Here is a 23,270-nt window from a genome sequence, read left to right as displayed (position 1 = left end):
AGTACATTCATGGTCAAAGGCTTTAGCGTAGTCAATGATGTTCAAGCTGGATTTAGAAAAGGCAGAGGAACCTGAGATCAAATTGCCAACATCTGCTGGATCATAGAAAAAGCAAAGGAATTCCAGAAAAGCAATCTGCTTCACTGACGAAGCTAAAGACTTTGAGTGTGTGGATCACAACAAACTGTGGAATATTCTGAAAGAGATGGGAATACCAGATCACCTTACCTGTCTCGTGAGAAACCTGTATGCAGGTCAATAAGCAACAGTTAGAACCAGACATGAAAAAAATAGACTGCTTAGAAATTGAGAAAGAGTACATCAAGGCTGTATATTGTCACCCTGCTTATTTAACTTATATGCAAAGTACATCATGCGAAATGCCAGGCTATATGAATCACAAGCTGGAATCAAGATTGCCAGGAGAAATATCAACAACCTCAGATATGCAGATGATACCACTTTAAGGGCAGAAAGCAAAGAGGAATTAAAGAACCACCGCTTGATGATGGTGAAAAAGGAAAGTGAAAAATCTGCCTTAAAACTCTGCATTCAAAAAGCTAAAACCATGGCGTCTGGTCCCATCACTTCATGGCAAATGATGGGGAAAAAGTGGAAACACTGACAGACTTCATTTTCTTTGGCTCCAAAATCACTGTGAACGGTGACTGCAGCCAGGAAATTAAAAGATGCCTGTTCCTGGGAAGAAAGTTATGACAAACCTAGACATTCCACATATAAAGCTTTATATATGGAATATATATATATCACTTTACTCACAAAGGTCCGTCTAGTCAAAGCTATGGTTTTTCCAGTGGTCATGTACGGATGTGAGAGTTGGACCATAAAGAAAGCTGAGCACCGAAAAATTTATGCTTTTGAACTGTGGTGTTGGAGAAAACTCTTGAGAATCCCTTGGACAGCAAGGAGATCCAACCAGTCCATCCTAAAGGTCAGTCCTGGGTGTTCATTGGAAGGACTGATGCTGAAGCTGAAGCTCCAATACTTTGGCCATCTGATGCAAAGAGCCAACTCATGGGAAAAGACCCTGATGCTGGGAAAAATTGAGGGCAGGAGGAGAAGGGGATGACAGAGGATGTGATGGTTGGATGGCATCACCAATACAGTGGACATGAGCTTGAAAAAACCCTGGGAGATGGTGAAGGACAGGGAAGCCTGGCGTGCTGCAGTCCATGGGGGTCGCAAAGGGTCAGACACGACTGAGTGACTGAACAACAACTGGCTGACATACTAAGCCCTCAGTAACTGTTAACTATTATTATCACTATCATCAGCTTCACACCTTTTGAGCATTTCTCACTGACTGTGAGCAGAAGCTGGACTCTAAAATACAACTTGGGGAAATGGACATGGTGTGAACATAAAACAAGCCTTCCAAACAGCACTAGCAAAAACAGTGCAAGGCACATGTGATCCATGGACATAGCAGTGTGTAGCACAGAACTTGTTCCACAATAACTGGGGTCAAGAAACACTTCTTTATTTTTCAAATAAAAATCTCGAAACAAAAATGCTGTCTTTGAGCAAGTCATCCCAGAACACGTTCCCAAAGTAAGCCCAGCGCCAGGCACAGCCTCCATGCAGAGCCTTCAAGGTCCAGCTCTGCCGCAACCCCCACCACCCACCCTGCTCCCAGGACTGAACCGCAAAGACCAGAGGCTCCCGGGGGAGGCACAGCCCTTTGCAACACCCGGGAGCAGCTTCCCCTTCCTGGACCGGGGGCGGGAAACTCTCTAAGGAGCTGCAAAAAGAAAAAGCCACACATTCAAAACCCACAACGAGAAGACACAAGGTCATGTTTTCAGCGATTACTCACCTTTCACACCCTCCCTCTCTAAGTCCCTGCAGACCCTGTGTTCCTCTGGGCTGAGCCTCCGCCCAAGCCTGCCCCGTGGAGTGGGAGGGCGAGGTGGCCATGCTGGATGCTTCTCTCATAAGCCCACACCAGCCACCACAAGAATTACTTTTCTCGTAAAGACTCACCCTGTTATACAGGGCACAGACAGTGAATGTATACCCAGAAGGTCTTAAGGGACAGGGCAGGGAGGGGGCTTGGAAATCAAAACACTTGGAGAGCTGTGTTCCCACTTCCTGATTGCTGGAGACCCCTAGAGGGAACAGCCCTTCAGGCCACAGGCATAAAAGGCAGAAGAGTGGGCGGGTGAATGCATGGAGGACAGACAGAGGAGCTGGGAAGGAAGCCTTGGGCACTGCCAGAACCTTCTGTTACTGGGGACAGAAACTGAATGCAGGCCAGCTTAGGCAAAAAGGAATCTATTGGCTTATATACCTGAAGTATCCAGTGAGGGAGCACTACTATCAGGCACGGATCCAGGGACTCTTATAATGTTATTTTCTCTTCACTTTCCTCACCTTGACTCATCTTACATTTGTGTGTTGACCTCTTCTTTCTGCCTGTAGATGGACCATGCTATCAAGGAAGAAGCCAGTAGCCCAAGCTTATATCATCTTAGCTGAGCAAGCCAGCCGTAAGAGACATTTCTCTAACAGCCACATGGATTGGTTAGGAGCCCATGTCCACCCCTGAGCCAATCCCTGGTACCATGGTGATGGGAGCATTAGGGTGGGCCAAGCCTGGGTCGTATGCTATCAATGTCAGGATGGGGAGGAACACTATGACCCACAGTCCTACCAGAACTATTTTGATAGGAGATGGTAGAGGGTGGTTCTTGTGTAGACAAGAAAAAGTCTGCTACGGTTGTCCAAGTTTTTGGAAGGGTATAAACAAAAGCTAGAAGATGGGAACATACAGCTAGAACAAAATAGTCTTTCTGGGAAAAACAGAAAATGAGATGGAAGGTGAATCACGGTCCCCTAAGAGAGGGTCCTTGACACCCCATGCAGGACTCATCTTCTCAATCCACTTTCAATCCACCTTCTATCAAAACCACCTGAAGATACAAAACAAAAAAACCAACACAATTTAAAAACAAGCAAAGAACCTGAATAGGCATTCACAGAAGATATATGAATGGCCAATTAACACATAAAAAGATGCTCAACATCATTCATTCAGTTCAGTTTGGTTCAGTTACTCAGTCGTGTCCAACTCTTTGCGACCCCATGAATTGCAGCATGCCAGGCCCTCCCAGAACTCCAACCCCCGGAGTTCACTCAAACTCACGCCCATCAAGTCAGTGATGCCATCTAGCCATCTCATCCTCTGTCGTCCCCTTCTCTGCCTGCCCCCAATCCCTCCCAGCATCAGAGTCTTTTCCAATGAGTCAACTCTTCGCATGAGGTGGCCAAAGGACTGGAGTTTCAGCTTTAGCATCATTCCTTCCAAAGAACACCCAGGACTGATCTCCTTTAAAATGGACTGGTTGGATCTCCTTGCAGTCCAAGAGACTCTCAAGAGTCTTCTCCAACACCACAGTTCAAAAGCATCAATTCTTCAGTGCTCAGCTTTCTTCACAGTTCAACTCTCACATCCATACCTGATCACTGGAAAAACCATAGCCTTGACTAGACGGACCTTTGTTGGCAAAGTAATGTCTCTGCTTTTCAATATGCTGTCTAGGTTGGTCATAACTTTCCTTCCAAGGAGTAAGCATCTTTTAATTTCACGGCTGCAATTATTCATTAGAGAAATACAAATCAAACCCACAATGTTTTAATTCCCTCACACCCATTAGGGTTGTTGTTGTTCAGTTGCTTAGCTGTGTCTGACTCTTTGCAAATGCATGGACTGCAGCATGCCAGGCTCCTCTGTTGACCACTATCTCCCGGAATTTGGTCAAATTTATGTTCATTGAATCGGTGATACTATCTAACTATCTCATCCTCTGACACCCCCTTCTCCTTTTGCCTTTCAATCTTTCCCAACATCAAGGTTTTTTCTAATGAGTCAGCTTTTCACATCAGGAGATCAAAGTGTTGGAGCTTCAGCATCAGTCCTTCCAATGAATATTCAAGACTGATTTCCTTTAGGATGGACTGGTTTGATTTCCTTGCTGTCCAGGGGCCCCTCAAGAGTCTTCTCCAGCACCACAATGCTTTCACATCAATTCTTCGGCACTCAGCCTTCTTTATGGTCCAACTCTCATATCTGTACATGACTCCTGGAAAAGCTGTAGCTTTGACTAGATGGTCTTTTGTTGGCAAAGTGATATCTCTGCTTTTTAATACACTGTAGGTTTGTCATTGCTTTCCTTCCAAGAAGAAAGCATCTTTAAATTTCATGGCTGCAGTCACCCTCTGGCTACTATTTTTTTTTTAAAAAGAAAGTAACAGTTTTTGGTGAGGATATGGAGGAAGTGGAACTCTTGTGCTCTGTTGGTAGGAATGTATAATGGCACAGCCACTGTGAAAAACACTATGGCAGTTCCTAAAAAATTAAAAATAGAATTACCAAATGATCCAGCAACTCCTTCTCTGAGTATAAACCCAAATGAACTGCAGGCAAGGGCTAGAAGAGATATCTGTACATCCAAGTTCATAGTAGCATGATTCACAATAACCAAAATATAGAAGCAATCCAAGTGTCCTTTGAAAGATGAATGGATAAACAAAATCTGGCCTAAATATATACAATGGAATATTATTCAGCCTTAAAAAAGAAGAACATTCTGACACATGGTACAATATGGATGAAACTCAAGGACATTGTTGAGTGAAATAAGCCAGAAACAAAAGGATAAAAGTGATTGCCCTTATATGACACGCCTGTGTGTGTGCTTAGTCACTCAGTCAAGTCTGACTCTTTGCGACCCCCTAGACTGAAGCCTGCCAGGCTCCTCTGTGGAATTCTCCAGGCAAGAATACTGGAGTGGTGTGCCATTCCCTTCTCCAGTGGATCTTCCCAACCCAGGGATCAAACTTGCGTCTCTGGATCACCTGCAGTGGCAGGTAGATTGTTTACCACTTAAATACCTGGGAAGCCCACATGACATACCTAGAGTAGTCAAATTCATAGAGACAGAAAGTAGAATGGTATTTTCCAGGGAAAGGGGGATAAGGAGTTTGATGGGTGCAGAGTTTGAGTTCGAGAAGACGAAGAGCTCCGTGGATGAATGGTGGTGATGACTGCACGACAGTGCAAGTGTGCCTCTCTTCATTGGCTCAGACTCCTGAAACAAAATACCACACACTTGGTGGCTTAAACAACAGGCATTTATTTTCTCACAGTTCTGGAGGCTAGAAGCTCAAGCTCGTGGTGTCAGACTGGGAAGATTCTAATGAGGACCCTGTTCCTTGCTGTGCACTTATATGTCCTTTTCTCAGAGGATGTGCATGGAGAGACAGAGGGATCTCTCTTCCTCTTGTTAAAGGGCACAGATTCCATCACTAGATCCCTGCCCTTATGATCTCATCTAAACTTGATCACCAGCCTAAGACCCCACCACTGTATACCATCAAAATAGAGACTGCAGGTTCAACATATGGGCTTATGTGGGGGGACACATTTAGTCCATAATAGTACTTAGTGCCACTGAACTGTATACTTAAAAATGGTTAAAATCATAAATTTTATGATATATATATATATTTTACAAAAATAATTTTTTTAAATTATACAAGTAAAAAAGAAAAAATCACCTGTGTGGTGAGTTAAAGACTCTGGTCCTTGGGCACCATCATGGGTGATTTGATTGCTGGGGCTATGATGGGACTCAGGGGCCACTGACCTTTCAAGAGCTACAGGCATATCTGAGGCCCACATCACAGTTTGAGAAGCACCACTCCAGGCAGTAGGGAGCCACGAAAGTTTTCGGAGCAGGGTTGTGCAGGATGCAAGTGGAAGGTTAGGTGGTGGTGTGCAGGGAGGAGTTACAAAGCCAAAGTGTCCTTACGGCTAAGGGAGAACAGGAGAGGAAGGCGAGGAGCAAAGCCACGAGGAGACAAGGTGAATAACCTCCAGAACACGGTGAACTGTCTCCAAAGTACTGAACAGAAACCACTGACCACAGGGCTAGCTCCAGCCTGTCCAGCAGCCCCTCGCAAAGGGAGGGGAACTTCCACTCCGTCTCCCAGAGCTCCTGACCAAGGGGGCTCACAATGGGACCATCTGCAGACCCAAAAAGAGCATCTTCTTCCACTGGAGAAACCGGCCGGCATCTGGCCTCTCTAAGGCTTCTCCAGGGACAGATTCCAAGCTTGGGAGTGACCAGCAGGGACACAGGCCTCTGTGCTTTCCCGGCTAATACCCACCGGAGAGAAATGAGAAACCCTCGCCGGGAGTCCCAAGGCTCAGCTCCAACTCGAAGCTTGGAGGCCACAGATGCACATTCATCATTCGAGGGGACGGTCCCAGCAGAGAGGCGATCCCGAGGCCAGCGTCACACTGGCTGTTTCCACTGCCGCTGGAGCCGAGAGGCCCTCTGGTTTGGAGATCCTGCAGCAGCTGGGGAGGGCGGCTGTGTTCAGCTCTGTGACAGGGTCTCGGCCAGGCGAGATCACTTCTCACGGGGCCTCTCTCTGTCCTCCCAGCAGCTTCCAAGGCTCAAACCCAGCTCTACTCAGAATAATACAGAGGTGTTCGAGCCTGGAGCCCCTGGCATTTGCTTCTTCCTTTGCCTCCAAGGGGACAGTCCAGCCAGGTAGCAGTGGGATTTCACCATAGAACAGCTAAATGGGAGAGAGACAGGGTAGGAGTCTCCTCTGCTCCACAAAAGAAGAGCTTTTGGTGGGGCAAGGGACAAACGGGTCTTATGTTAGTTCTTGGATCCTGCTGCTAACAAAGTGATCACTTGGAAGAATATTTTCAGAAGGCCGCCATCCCTGCCCTTGTTTCTGACCTTTGACCTCAGACGTGTTCCAGAGTCACAGCCTCCACAAGGCCTTTCCCAGCACGGCACATCGTCCAGGGTTCTACGATTTATCTGCAGAGAAGCTCGGATTTCCTTCCACGTTACGCCCCCCTCCCCAGTTACACATGTTTTTTGGTGTGTGAAAACTTGAACGATGCTGTATGGGTTGAACAGCGATAAGTCACTCAGTCATGTCTGACTCTTTGTGACCCCATGGACTGTAACCTGTCAGGCTCCTCTGTCCATAGAATTCTCCAGGCAAGAATACTGGAGTGGGCTGCCGTTTCCTCCTCCGGGGTTGAATAGCACTCCCCCCCTCCAAATTCATTTGATGGAGTCCTAACCCCCACTACTTCAGACAGTGACCGTATCTGGAAATGAGCCATTGCCGGTATAAGTTAGGATGAGCTCATACTGGAGTGGAGAGGCTGCTAATCCAGTAGGACTAATGTTCTTATAAAAGGGGGAATTTGGACACAGACACACACATAGAAGGAAGACCGCATGAAGACAAAGGGGAAAGCCACCTCCATACCAAGGACAGAGGCCTGGAACCGGTCCTTCCCACCCAGCCCTCAGAAGAACCAGCCCTTCCAATGCTTTGATCTTGCCTCCAGAGTTGTGAAACTATATATTTCCATCGTTTAAACCACCCAGCTTATAGCATTTTAGTATGGCAACCCTAGTATTAAATACAGAAGGGCAACATGCTCCAGTACTCTTGCCTGGAAAACCCCATGGGTGGAGGAGCCTGGTAGGCTGCCGTCCATGGGGTCGCTAAGAGTCGGGCACGACTGAGCGACTTCACTTTCACTTTTCACTTTCATGCATTGGAGAAGGAAATGGCAACCCATTCCAGTGTTCTTGCCTGGAATATCCCAGGGACTGGGGAGCCTGGTGGGCTGCCGTCTATGAGGTCGAGCAGAGTCGGACACGACTGAAGCGACTTAGCAGCAGCAGCATAAAGTATGAAGGGAAAGCTGACTCCCTCAGTTACCTTCCGTCTGATCCTCCTCCAGGGTGGTATGCTGAGGCCACAGCACTCCGAACTCCATTCACCAGACTTGTGCACACATGGCTTCTGCACATGAGTTAGTTTCGCCACCAAGGGGCATCCTCCTGTGATTTGGAAGGTGGGACTGAGGGAGAGGCCAGCCTCTGACTGCTCCCCACACTGGCATGTAAATGTCTGGCAGCATCTGGAGATGTTTCGTGGGTGTAGGAGGTGTGTACAGCAGGGGGGCAGCAATGACCTCTGGGGTAAGGCCACATGGGTGGCCCTCCTGCAAATCACCCCTGGCTCCCCTAACCTTCCAATAGCGTGGCAGGCACCTAGTCCGCTCTGTTAAATGCCTTTCCTGGAAATGCCTTGAGAGTCTCCCATTTCCCACAGTGGATCCTGACAGAAATAATTGCATAGATCTTACTTCAGACTTTTCTGCAAATAATTTTATAACATTATTGATTTCCTAATTAAAGCTGAAAAATTAACGTCTCTTCATTAAAACTGGAATTACTTGTATACAAGAGAAAAGAATATACAAGAGAAAAGAATCCTTTTTAACACTTTTGAAGTTTTTCCACTCTTTTCTCTGTGAATATGTTCCCCTCTAAGCTGGGTTCATAATGTGTATATGGTTTTGTAACTGGCTTTTCTATTCTTATTAATATGTAAATATTTCCCCATGTTTTACAGTTGTCATCAGAAAAATGAGTTTTAATCATCTTTAGATATAGATGACATTTTTATGTTGTAACGCACTTACAGGCACTTTTTTTTTTGTTTTAACTCACTTCTCTTGTGAGATAACTACTAAATATAAGAGAGGTCATTAACATTTACAGTTTAAATAATAATTATAAAAAGACCACATAGATAGGGAAACAGAACATTTACTCTACCCTAGAAACCCCTACCACTATCCTGACTTTATGATGATACTTTCCCTGCTTTCTTAGTGGTAGTTTTACTGTTTTTCAAGCAGGCTTCCCAGGCGGTACAATGGTAAAGAATCCTCCTGCTAATGCAGGAGATGTAGTTCAGTCCCTGGATCTGGAAAGATCCTCTGGAGAAGGAAATGGTGGCCCACTCTAATAGGCCTGGAAAATTCCATGGACAGAGAAGCCGGATAGGCTACTATCCATGGGATTGCCAAGAGTGAGACATGACTGAGCATGCAGCATAAAAAATCGAGACAACATTGTTTAGTTTGGCTGGTTTTTAAATTTTGTATAAATGAAAACTTACAATGTCTTTCTGCTGGCTTCTCTTTTTAGTTTGTAGATTCATCTATTGTTGCATTTAACAATAATTTGTTATTTTTCATTGCTATATAGTATTTCTTATATGAATATATGCTTACCTCTATTTATATATCCATTTATATTGTTTGCAGACCTTTGGGTTATCTCCAATGTTTTACCATGAACAAAGCTATTATGAACACATTTTTAGATGACTCCTAGTGCACACGTGATGCATTTCTGCTAGGTAAACACTTATATGCAGAGCACATCATGAGAAACGCTGGGGTGGAGGAAGCGCAAGCTGGAATCAAGATTGCCAGGAGAAATATCAATAACCTCAGATATGCAGATGACACCACCCTTATGGCAGAAAGTGAAGAAGAACTAAAGAGCCTCTTGATGAAAGTGAAAGAGGACAGTGAAAAAGTTGGCTTAAAGCTCAACATTCAGAAAACTAAGATCATGGCATCTGGTCCCATCACTTCATGACAAATAGATGGGAAAACAGTGGAAACAGTGGCTGACTTTTTTTTTTTCCTGGGCTCCCAAATCACTGCAGATGGTGACTGCAGCCATGAAATTAAAAGATACTTACTCCTTGGAAGGAAAGTTATGACCAACCTAGACAGCATGTTAAAAAGCAGAGACATTACTTTGCCAACAAAGGTCTGTCTAGTCAAGGCTATGGTTTTTCCAGTGGCCATGTATGGATGTGAGAGTTGGACTATAAAGAAAGCTGAGCGCAGAAGGATTGATGCTTTTGAACTGTGGTGTTGGAGAAGACTCTTGAGAGTCCCTTGGACTGCAAGGAGATCCAACCAGTCCATCCTAAAGGAGATCAGTCCTGGGTGTTCATTGGAAGGACTGATGTTGAAGCTGAAACTCCAATACTTTGGCCACCTGATGCGAAGAGCTGACCATTTGAAAAGACCTTGATGCTGGGAAAGATTGGGGGCAGGAGGAGAAGGGGATGACAGAGGATATCACCGACTTGATGGACACGGGTTTGGGTGGACTCAGGGAGTTGGTGATGGACAGGGAGGCCTGGCGTGCTGCGGTTCATGGGGTCGCAAAGAGTCGGACACGACTGAGTGACTGAACTGAACTGAAATGAACTGAAACACTTATGAGTGGATTCCCTTCTAAGACAAAGTCTACGTCGTCAGCTTGGTTAGATAATGCCAAACTTGTTTTCGGTGTGTCTGTATCAGTGCACACTCCTGTCCACAGTGGACAAGTTCTCATCTCTCCACATCCTCACCAACACTGGGCTTCCCAGATGGAGTAGTGGTAAAGAATCCACCTGCCAATGTGGGAGGCAAGAAATGCAGGTTTGAGCTCTGGATTGGGAACATCCGCTGGAGGAGGAAATGGCAGCCCACTCAGATATTCTTATCTGGAAAATTCCACAGACAGAGGAGCCTAGCGGGCTAGTCTATGGAGTCACACAGGGTTGGACACGACTGAGCGCCCACGCATCACCAACACTAGGGGCCATCAGATTTTAACATTTTTACTGGTCAAGTGATAATGTGAGAGTATTTCATTATGGCTGTAATCTTCATGCTCCTGATGACTAATAAAATTGAGTATCCTTTCACGTTGACTGGCCATTTGGATTCCTTTCACTGTAGAATTCTCTTTGAGATCTTTTGCCATTTGCCAAGACAAATGAGCCTTTCCTGTGGGATGTCTGTCTTGTTCTTATTAGCTTATAGGAATGCTTTATATATTTTAAATACAAGTGCTTTGTCAGCTATATCTGTTGCAAATATTTTCTTTTAATCTACGGCTTGTCTTTTGGTTTCCTTTATATATTTTGATGTGTATGTATTTATTACTCTTTGCCTTTTAAGTTAGTACATTTTGGGTTCTTCTTTAAGAAACTCTTCTTAATCCCAAGATCAAGAAGATATTCTACCACGTTCCGTTCTAAAAGTTGTATTGCCTTGTCTTTCACATTCAGGTCTTTAAGCCATCTGTTATTTATTTATTTTTTGGTTTATTTATTTATTGGTAAAAGGTAGTGGTCTAATTCTCCACAATTGTCCCAGTGCCATTGTTTATTTATTTTTTAATTGGAGTATAACCGCTTCACAGCATTGTCTTGGTTTCTGCTGTACAATTACGTGAATCAGCTATGTGCACATATATGCCCTCCTTTTTGAGCCTCCTGCCTAGCACCCCCCCCAACCCATTCCTCTAGGTTATCACAGAGCACCCACCTGAGCTTGCTGCCAGCACCATCATTGAAAAACCAATCCATCCTCTCCCACAGATCTATAACATTTGGTATCCACATATGCACCCACCTGTTTTTGAGCTCTCTACTCTGTCCCATGGGTCTGTTTCTCTGCCTGCCCCAGGCTTTATCCGAGTCCCTTAATACAGAACTGTGTGGCTGAATCACCTTCTGAAAACACATATTTTCACCACCGTACAACTTCCATGTTATCCCCTCATTCACCCACCTGGCCTATATCCTATTTCCATTTCTTCAGGAATGATTGTTGTAGCAGAACATAGATGAAAAATAGTCAAGTTGTTGACTCTTGAATTTCAAAAAGATACAGATAAGTCAGAGCTAGTATTTCACACCTATAAGATGAGATAAAGATCACTTAGATGAGGAGAAGGAGAAGCAAGGGACAGAGAGAGCTTGAAGCAGTCTTCCTGTCTCCGGACCATGTCTCTTGATGCCTCTCTCTCTTTCTCTCTTCAGTTACTAAGTCGTGTCCGACTTTTGCGACCCCATGCCTGTAGCCTGCCAGGCTCCTCTGTCCATGGGATTTTCCAGGCAAGAATACTGGAGTGGGTTGCTGTTCCCTTCCTTGATGCCTCAGGTTATTGGAAATATAAGAGCAGAAGAAATAGGTGCCCCCGACCTGAGTAGGATTGGGGACATTAGCAAAACCCCAGATGTACCCTTGTGCCCGGCAGTGTTGGAGATGGGAAGCAGAAGAGGCCCAGAAGGAGACAAATGTTTCCTGAGTATCTGAGGGCACAACTGAGACTGAGAGAGTGCCCCTGTAAAGAGGCTCTGCAATGGAGCAGGAGGGTGTGAGCATGGCCCACACGGCCAGTGGACAGAGTCCGAGAGCTAGGGCACTTGGGCTGACACTCCCCTCTGCATGCCGAGCTCCAGCGCAGGGCTGAGTAGAGCAGTGAAGCTTGTCTCTAGGGATGGGGTAAAGTGCTCCATACTTCTCATTAAGCGTAATGTCAGCAGTCCAGTTATTTTAGAGGGAATAATAGAGGGAAGAAGCCCCCTCTATTCCTAGTTTGCTGAGTTGATACCATGGATGAGTGTTGAATTTTATCAAGTACTTTTTCTGCATATATGAGCTGATTATAGGATTTTTGACTCTGTTCTATAATTGTAGTGAGTGATCTTTGAATTCTGTAATGGTCCTACATTCCCTGCACAACCACCACATGTTGCTATACTTGGTTTGCTAACAAACATTTTCTAAAGGATCTTTGTGTCTATGTTGGTAAGATGTATCAGTCTTTTCCTGTGATATCTTTGTCAGATTTTGTATTGGGGTACTATGTTGGTCTTAAAAATGAAATTGAGAGGTGCTCCCTCCTCCTCTATCTCATAACAGAATTTCTATGAAATTGGTATCATTTCTTAATTAAATATCGATACAATTAACTAGTGAAGCCATTTGGTATTGGAGATTTTCCCCTCTGGCCAGGTTTTTCTTTACAAATATTTTATTTTATATAAGGTTATTCAGATTATATATTTCACCTTGTGTCAATTTTATTAAGTCATATTTTTAAACGTGCCCATTCATCTTTGTTACTCAATTAATTGACATACAGTTATCTCTTATTACTCTTTAAATAGCTTCAAGATCTGTAGTGATAACCTCTTTTTCAATGGTATATTGGTAATTTGCGATTAGTCTTTTTTCCCCCCTTGATTAGTCTTTGTAGAGCTTTGCTAATTTTTTAAAATTTTCAATGTGCCATCAAGTTTATCTAGTGCATTCTTCATTTCAGATATTGCATTTTTCTGAATAGCCAATGAAGTCCATTTTTCTAGTTTTTATTTCTCATTAAGATTCCTCTTGACTATTTTTTATTAATTGACTGATTGACTGATTTTGGTTCCACTGGGTCTTCATCCCTACATGCAGACTCTCTCCGGTGGCGGCGAGCAGGGGCTGGCCTCTGGCTGGGGTGCACATGCCTCTCACTGTGGTGGTTTCTCGTGTTGCACAGCGCAGGCTCTAGGTGTCTGGGCTTCAGCAGCTGTGGCATGCAGGCTCTAGACTGTGTAGGCTTCAGTAGCTGTGTGCACAGGCTTAGTTACTCCGTGGCATGTGGAATCTTCCCAGGCCAGGGCTTGAACTCATGTCCTCCATATTGGCAAGTGGACTCTTATCCTCTGTACCACCAAAGAAGTTCTATTTAAAAAAATTGTTTTTAAATTATATTATTTATGTATTTCATTGTGTTGGGTCTTCATTGCTGCAGGTGGGTGTGGTGAGTGGGGGTACTCTTCCTTGCAGTGCACGGGTTGGGCCTCTCATTACTGCAGATTCTACTGTTGCAGAGCACAGGCCTACGGGGGCTTCAGTGGTTTCGGCATGTGGGTTCTACAGAGAGGACAGGCTCAGTGGCTGTGGTGCACGGGCCTAGTGACTTTGCAGCACGTGGAGTCCTCCTGGCCAGGGATCAAACCTGTATGCTCTGCATTGGCAGACAGACTCCTATCCACTGCACCACCAAGGAAGTCCTTGGCTATTTTATAATAGCTATCTCAGAGACCTTGTCTGAAATTATGTTTCTCTTGCTTGGATCTTCTCTTGATTATAGGTCCCATTTCCCCGTATACATGTCTCCTAATCAAAAGTTATTAATCACTATGGCAGCCACACAACCACAGATCTTGACAAGAGACCCTATGTATGCAGAATTTAACAGGGCACAGTGCAAAAAGGGTCCAGAATCAGATGGGGAGCCCTGAGTAAAACTCTGCCCAAGGTACTAAGAAAGGCTTGATTGAGGAGGAAATTCTGGATATCTTCCTTTGAAGAGCAGCTAAGTTGTAGAGCAACAAAGCCCGTGTGCACAACTACTAAAGCCTGCACACTCAAGGGCCTGCCTGCCACAACTACAGAGCTTCCCTGGTGGCTCAGGTGGTACAGAATCCATCCGCATTGCTGGAGACCTGGGTTCAATCCCTGGGTTGGAAAGATCCCCAGAAGGAAATGGCTACCTACTCCAGTGTTCTGGCCTGGAGAATTCCATGGACAGAGGAGCCTGGTGGGCTGCAGTCCATGGGGTCCCAAAGAGTAGGATATGACTGAGTACTTTCACTTCACTTCCTTTGAGGAATATTAATTTTTGTGAGGTTCCCGTCTGTTAAATTTCTTGCTGAACATCTCAATTTTGTGGAGATTTGTTTCTCACACTTGTTAGGGGAATTCTGTTTGGATTTCGCCATTGGTTTTAGGGTAAATCTGAGATATAGTCTTTTCTCCTAATATACAGCCCAATGGAGTTTCAATGGACATTTCAAGGTGTTTGGGAAGCTCCTCTAACCTAGTGGAATTCTGAACTCTGACTTTCCTGCAGTGGGAAGCAGCTGAATTTTTTTACTAGCTTTTTCAGTTAATTCTTTCCACTGTGTTCTGTCCAGTTGCCCCCATGCAACAATTCCAGGAGCAACTGACTTAGTAAGATTTTGAAGTTCTCCTCTCCGTGTCTCCCTGCTTCCTTTGCTTTCTCTTTTTCTCTTCCAGATGAACTGTCAGTTCAAACCCCACCTTCAGGTGCCTCAAGCCAATAATAATGGAGCTTTCTTGGTTCTAATCCCCCAGTGCTCTGTGGCCTGGACAGTATCCTCCAGGAAAAAGCTGGATAAATAATATGCATGATTATAACAATATGTAGTTCTCTTCTTTCATGAGTTAAATCTCCTTTAGCATTTGTCTGATTTTGGTCACTCCCCAGTGCTTCAAATAATTTTTTCTACTTTCCTTTTTTGTGTTTTTATTATCTTTTTTTTTTTTTTTTTGCTATTTTGTCCATAGTTTATTTTGCTATCTATGGGAGGGTTAATCTGATACACAGTACTCCACGGTTATTCCTGTCGTTCAGTCACTCAGTTCTGTCTGACTCTTTTGTGACCCCCCTGGACTGTAGCCCACCAACCTCCTCTGTGCATGGGATTTCCCAGGCAAGACTACTGGAGTGGGTTGCTATTCCCTACTCCCCTGTTACTAAAACAAAAACTCTTCATAGTACTGTGTATTTTTAAAAAAGTATTATTGCATCTGTATTGAATTGCATGTTTTGGAATCTTAAAAAGTATTTAGCCTTTTAAAAAGGCAGAAAAATGATAAAGTACTTAGAAAAGTACTTAGAAAAATGATAATGATACTTTAAATGATAAAGTATATATGAATTCTGCCATTCTCCTATGGTTCTGAAAACAGACCATTCCGTGGGTTTTCATTTCCTAATAATTTGTGAGCACTTTAAATTGAGTGCTGAAATCTCCCTGACAAGTAGACACACTGCTTCATGTCCCCTCCACACCCTGACCCCTGCCCCAACATGAATGTTGGAAAAAGGCTGATCTAGTATGAATTCTGGATCTGCCATTTATTATGTGAGCTCTCTGAACTTCCTTTCCTCCTCTGTAAACTGAAGTCAAGAATACTGATCTCATAGAGGTTAAGTAAATGGAGTAACTTATATAAAGTGCCCAGGACTTAGTAACTCTTCTATAAATGTTAGTTTCATGATTCATAAGGGAAACATTCCATTTCTCTGAAGTAAGACTCATTATTATACCAAAAATTCTTTGATTATTTTAAGCTAAAAATTGGATATCCCAAGCTGTTTGTGCAAAAATATTTTATCTTAGTTGTTATTTCCCCTTGGAAAATAGCCCCTGGATTCTGTTATCTTCTTCTGAAGAGTGTTGATTTTTGTGAAATTCCTGTTAAATTCTGGCTGAACATCTCAATTTGGTGATTTGTCTTTTACACTTATTAAGGGAAGTCTGTTTGGATTTTGCCATTGATTTTAGGATAAATCTGAGACACAGTCATTTAATGGCAAATGTTATTTGGTGGCAAATAACCCCACCAAGAGCCTAGAATAGAAGTAAAGAGAAACTAGTACTGGCTGCACACTGACCTCAGGCCGGTGGGTGATGAAGGTGAGTGAGCCTCGGTTAGGGCCAGTCTGGTGTTGCAGCCGGGGACCCACAGGTGAAGGCAAGAAACCCCCAATAAGGAGCTGAAATCTACTGGGATTAGTGGAAAGGGGCCTGGATGGGGTGAGGAGGCTTGACAGAATTCCGTCAAAGTGCCCAGGAAGGCTGGACTGATCTTGCCACAGAATCTTCATATTTTCTCAAGAAGATAGGAGGTAGGCATTCCAGCCCAAGGATGCTATGTGGGCCAAAGCTTGGAGCTTTAAGAGAGGTGTCTTGTCCCTTTGCGGGGAGGTGTGGTGGTAGGGGCAGGGGTTAGAGCTCAGAGTCTGGAAAGGTGGGAGGAGGCAGGGTCAATCAGGGCCTTAGGTGGTCCAGCCATCACTTCTGGGCTCAAACCAGTGTCCTGTCTAAGCAGAATAGTCCAGATAAAGATTGCTTCTTTAGGAGGAAGAGTGCGTAGACCCAGAGGAGGCTGGCCTGAAGGAGCAGGAAATGGTCAGGAGATACACCAGCTCTGGGGGGAGACACTGGGGTGGGAGGAGGGGCCATCCGGTGACTGCGTCCAGGATCGGCTGGACCACTTTGATGACTCACTGGAAGTGCGTCTGGAAGTTGATGACTCACCGGAAGTGCATCTGGAAGAAGTCTTGAGCAACTGAGATTTCTAGGTGGGGCGGTGATGTGGGGGTGATATGTTAACTGAAGCAGTGACAGGAGGGGCCCCAGGTCCTGTGAATTCTCTCCTCAGTCTCGTAGGTAATCATAACTGTGACCCCTTCAGAGGAGGACGCCAGTCTCTGCTGAGGGCAACTCACCTGAGATCACAAAGCAGTGGGTGGCCTGGCGCAGGGCCTGGTCCATTGTCTCTGGAGTTGATCCGAACCAGTGCAAACCAGAGCTTATTCTGGAAATTGCAATTCAAATAAAAAAGCCTGACTTGAAGCATTTGCCATTTCCTGAGTTGTAAATATTCCTCCCACCTAGGCCAATTTCAGACCACCAGCAAGATGTCACTGAACATGGAGTTGGGAAGGGCTGTGTGTAAGTCATTGTCATGAGTGGGTGAGCGGGTACTTGCCAGCTCATCCCTGACACTGACTCAGGTTTGCCTGGTACTGGGGCCCCTTCTTCCTTCACAGTGACAAACCAAACACCTCACAACTTCCCCAGTTTCTTGCATTTTCAGTCACTGGCCTTCACCCCAACCTCTCCAGGGTTTCTCTCTCCACAGATTGGTATAGCGAGTGGGTTACAGTGAAATACAAATTAGTGAGAAAAGCCACAGTTCCCCATTCTGTGCCCAGGCTCCCTTCCCTGAGATTTCAGGGCAGTGAATTCCTTGGAGCTGTATTTCAGGGCAAATCTCACACGGGGACTTTCTGCTGAGTCTGCAGAGGAAGCACTCCAGCCAGCACACATCATGTGTCTGGAGGGCTCAGAGGAACCACACTTGGCAGCTTTCCTGGATCAGAAGGACTGGATATCTGCTCATCATTCAGAACCCAACACAGCGGTTTCCTGTCCCAAGTAGGGATGGTGTTACTGGTGCCACAATCTGGAAGTGGATTCAATACGCACAGCAACTGTCTTCAGAGTTGTCCAAGCTACAACTTACGGACAATTCGTGTTCAGACAATCTGCAGTATTTTAGCACTGACCCTACTAACATTCATGTGTCACAGGTCCTCCCCCATTTTGTTTGCGAGTACTTTCCTTCTAACGTGGAACTGACTGCTGTAGAGGCGGAAGAAAGGCAAACACATCAAGCAAGGAATTAGGGCAAGAGGAACCCCGCGGATGGTGCCCTTCTGTGGGTGAGGAGGGGATGAGGATTTAGGTGAAACCAAGCAACTCTGTGACAAACTCATCTCCAAAGCAACTTGGGGGCAGCAAACCGCTGCAGTAGCCACTCTGCGGGAAGGGCGGTGTTAGGCCCTCAGCTGGGGGGCATGATGGTGGCTGGCACTGCAGGGACCCATCTAACAGGAAGTCACCAGGGGGTGAAATAGAAGTCGTGCATTCTCCCAGCTGGGGGACACCTGGCAGCCAAGCCCTGGGCCATGGGCAGGCACGAGGCCAGGCTGCCCCGTGACTCCCTGAACCTCAGGCCCCTCGCTGGGGCTGGAACAGGGCTTCCTGTCTTGCTGAGTTGCACAGCATATGCCTCACATCCTCCCCGGGACATGGCTCATGGTGGGCTGTGCTCACAATTTGCCTCAGAGAAACTGGCCCTGGTGAGCTTTTGCTGGCAGGCACACCCTTTTGGGAGAAGGAAAGGCTTGTCCCCAAATCTAATTTTAAAGAAGGCCTGTGAATCATAACCCAAACTGCTCATTACCCAGGGACTGCCTGGTGACTGACTCGGACCTTCAGCTCCAGCCAAGGAGAAGTCGGGAAGGCACGTGTTAACTGTGGTTTCCCCTGATCCCAAGAGCCTCTGGGAGACCTCCAGCTCACCCAGGAGCAACAGTGGTCTCAAGGTGCCTTTGTCTATCATGAGGTGCCCTTATCTTCCCTTCGTTGCTGCTCCTACTAACAAAGGATCGCTCACGGAAGCCCCCGGCCTTGAAATTCAGTCATGGGCTTTAGCTTCCAGGGAGCACAGAAGCCAAGTAACAATAAATTGCATTGTTTTATTGAGAAATGAAATGAAATATTTCCTGCCATATCAGCAAACAAAGATATCACAGTCATTGGTGATTCCAGCCCTCCAGTGTGAGCTGAAGGGCCCTAAGGGCACTTAGGAAGGAGAAGAATACTGGTATTCAGACTGCAGCCACTCCCAATGGTGAGCCCCAAGGGAGCTCAGGACGTGAAGAAACACGGATACCAGCCCAGGAGAGCTGAGATGCTTATTAAAGGAACGATTTCAGTGAACCCAGATTCTTGCACCTTACAATACATAGAAAAGCACAAACTCCTTAACTTGGGATATCTAGTTTTCTTTAATTAACAATAATCTCTTGCTGTTCAGACTAGCTGCCCCTTTGTTGCAGAACTTCTCTATAAACTGGCTCCTCCCCTCACTTCTTCAGAGCCGTTCTCCCAGGGTCACTTGAGATCCTGTCTCCCGGGCTTGAAGTCCTAATAATTCCCATGGATTAAAACATAACTCTCAAGTTTTAGGTTGTGAATTTTTTAAGTCAACATGTATTTTATACATTGTTTAGTCACTCAGTTGTGTCCAACTCTTCTGCAACCCCATGGACTACAGGCCTGGCTCCTCTGACCATTAGACTCTCCAGGCAAGAATACTGGAGTGCGGTGCCATTTCCTTCTCCAGGGGATCTCCCAGCCAGGGATTGAACCCACATATCCTGTGTCTCCTGTATTGGCAGGCAAATTCTTTACCACTCAACCACCTGGGAAGCCCATATATTATATTAACTAAAATATATAATTTTATTTATATAGACCCTCAACACCTCCCTACAACATAGGTAAGGGGTCAGTGGTAAGACTGAAATTAATTCCCATTTGTGTTCAAATGTGCACTTTCCTCCCTGGAAAAATGCCCTTGCTTCTGGGCATGCCTACGCCCACCCCACTCAAAGTCTGGGAGGAGCCTCTTACCTTGAGCTGCCACTTCTGTATCTTGCTTTGATCTCATGGGACAAGTATCTGTGACCCGGGAGTGGAGATATGTACCTCATTCCCAAACAGCCCATCTACCTACATCTTGCTTCCCCTCACCCCTGAGTCATCAGTAAATCTTTCTGCCTTTTTTCTCACTTTGCAATGACTCAAGTTTTGCAGCAACAAAATTAGGTTTGTTGAATTTCTGTTTTCACGGGATGATGTAACCAAGACACAGGGTGCAATATTCCCACAGTATTTCTTGAAGGCCATTTAGTTGTTCAGGTTTATTTTTAAAAGGTTTTATTAAATGACTAGTAGGCACTAAATGTCAGTGTTGACCAAGTGAAATACCAAATGACTTAAATGTCAGAAGTGGCCAAATACTAAGGTCCCTAGAAGTGGATGACCTACTACTGGAAACCAATCTGATGATCTAAAGTATGAAAAGGGCTTTGTGCAAAAGGCTTCAACTATAGTGTTATCCAAGATGTAACAGGATGCTCGAGGTGGCCAACAGCAGGGAAATTCTCAACTCTAATAAGAGACATGAGGGCCTCTAAAGATAATTGTAGAGACAGTGTGTTTTAAGTGGGAGAGGGAGAGCAAGATGCCAAACAGTATGTATGCACACATTAAACTATAAAGAAAAACCCTAGAGAAATTTACCAAAATGGAATAGGATGGTGCAAAAGGAGGGTACTAAAGCCCATTCCTTTTCCTTCTCTACTTCCCAGTAAATCTATATTTGCATTGTGAAGACACTGTCATTTACAGTGGAGGAGACAGTCTTCATCTAAAACTCCAAATTGCTTCCTTCGCAACATGATCATTTGAATGTGCAGTTTTAGTTTTACATTTCTAGTTTGCAGAGGGCATTCTGAGCACATGAATGAGATTTCCCCTTTAGTTATGTAACAGGAAGTGTTTTCCTAGAGAAAGACCTGAACTTAATTTGGAATTAATAAATTTGAAGGTCATTTTGAGGTTTGGCTAGAAATGCTCTTTTCTGCAATGGGAATATGTCTATAGCACTGAGCTAGGCGTGTGTGGGGCTGGACTTGACACAGGGTGATGGGTTGGGGCAAATCAGCAAAAGGAAAGAGGAAGTGGCAGCTCAGAGGTGTCATCGACTGAACTGTGATGGGCTACTTAACAGAGAGAAATTCATTACGGATGCATCAGCTTTGTCTAAGCAGATTCCAGATCTGGCCTAATTTGCACCATTAAATGATTTAATCAATTTATTAAGTTTTTTCATTAGAAATCAATGGATAGCTATTACCATTTTAAAGGAAATGTAGCCAGGATATTCTTAAAGGAAAAAAATAACAACAACTTTGTTTTGGTTTACAGTAGTAAGAAAAGAAGACTCTCATAACTGGAATATAATGAGTGGTAAATTGAATGTTATTAAAAAAAAATCTGACAACAGGCACTTAAGTGGCTTAACTGAACAAGCCAACCTCAACTCTGGTTGGTCCTGTGTTTTCAGTGAACGTTTTACTCCCATCTCCTCCTCCACGTGGTTGTCATTGTTCAGTTGCTCAGTTGTGTTAGACTCTTGCAACCCCATGGACTGCAGCACACCGGGCTCCCCTGTCCTTCACTATCTCCCAGAGCTTGCTCAAACTCATGTCCATTGACTCAGTGATGCCATCCAATCATTTCATCCTCTGTTGCCCGCTTCTCCTCCTGCCTTCAATCTTTTCCAGCATCAGGGTCTTTTCCAATAAGTCAGCTCTTTGCATCAGGTGGTCAAAATATTGGAGCTTCAGTTTCAGCATCAGTCCTTCCAGTGACTATTCAGGGTTGATTTCCTTGAGGATTGACTGGTTTGATCTCTTTGGTTCCCAAGGGACTCTCAAGAGGCACCACAGTTCAAAAGCATCAATTCTTCACTGCTCAGCTTTCTTTATAATCCAACTCTCATATCCATACATGACTACTGGAAAAACCATAGCTTTGACTATATGTACCTTTGTCAGCAAAGTGATGTCTCTGCTTTTTAATATGCTGTCTAGGTTGGTTATAGCTTTTCTTCCAGGGAGCAAGCATCTTTTAATCTCATGGTTGCAGTCACCATTTGCAGTGATTTTGGAGCCCGAGAAAATAAAGTCTGTCACTGTTTCCCCATCTATTTACCATGAAGTGATAGGACTGGAAGAAAGTGAAAGGGAAAGTCACTCAGTCATGTCCAACTCTTTTCGACCCCACAGACTATACAGTCCATGGAATTCTCTAGGCTAGAATATTGGAGTGGGTAGCCTTTCCCTTCTCCAGGGGATCTTCTGAACCCAGGGATAAAACCCAAGTCTCCCACATTGCAGGAGGATTCTTAACCAGCTGAGCCACAAGGGAGGCCCAGGCCTGGATGCCATGCTCTGTTTTTTAAATGTTGAGTTTAAAACTGGCTTTTTCACTCTCGTCTTTCACCTTTATCAAGAGGCTTTTTAGTCCCTCTTCACTTTCTGCCATTAGGGTGGTGTCATCTGCATTTCTGAGGTTATTGATATTTCTCCCAGCAATCTTGATTCCAGCTTGAGCTTCATCCAGTCCAGCATTTCACATGATGTACTCTGCATGTAAGTTAAATAAGCATCTGCCTGCCAATGCAGGAGACACAGGTTCAATCCTTGGGTTGGAAAGATCCCAAGGAGAAGGAAATGGCAAGCACTCGATATGCTTGTCTGGGAAATTCCATGGACAGAGAAGCCTGGTGGGCTAGAGTCTACTGGGTCACAGAAGAGTTGGATACGACTTACCAACTAAACAACAACCTCCTCCACGTACACCTCTGTAAAAAACAAACAGAACCCTGAAACATAGCAACACTTCTACATAAAGTCACACAAAATGAGTTGATTTAATTTGCTCCTCTGCATGGCAACACTTATGTTTCATTGTATTTATAACAAGACTAAGCATATTTGGTGTGAGCTGGCCTTTTCCTTCAGTGGAACAGGGACATTCTTTGAGGACTGGGAAAGTACAGTGGGACCCCTCGAGGCAGCTGTGTGGAGCCACTTCATGAGACAGATCCCTTGCTGGCTCCCATCACTGTGGCAATAAGTTCCTTTGCAGCGGAGATTATAGCAGATCACACGCAGCAATGCAGTTGAAACCCCCCAGGGAGGGCTGGCACCTGCTTCCTGCCATGACAAGGAAGCATAAGGAGAGATCTTGGAAGTCTGGGACTGGGTGGAGCCCCTCAGCCACTGGCAATCCGTCCAGCGGGTAGGCAGTGCCCAAAGTGTCATCTTCCTGGAGGAAGGACTTGTAAGGCGAGAAAAGCTTCTGTAGACCCACCGTTCTCTTAACCTGACCACTATCCTCGGGAGGTGGTGTGGAGACCACATCTCGCTGGTACCCCATGGAAACACTGAGTAACACATGAAGGTGGCTGCAGACACCACCAGAGCCTCAGTGACCTTTCAAGTGCTGAGAACTGAGGTGAAACATGACTTGTC

The sequence above is a fragment of the Bos mutus genome, chromosome 21 (genome assembly GCF_027580195.1).
Source record: "Bos mutus isolate GX-2022 chromosome 21, NWIPB_WYAK_1.1, whole genome shotgun sequence".
NCBI lineage: Eukaryota > Metazoa > Chordata > Mammalia > Artiodactyla > Bovidae > Bos > Bos mutus.
This window is presented reverse-complemented; position numbering follows the sequence as displayed.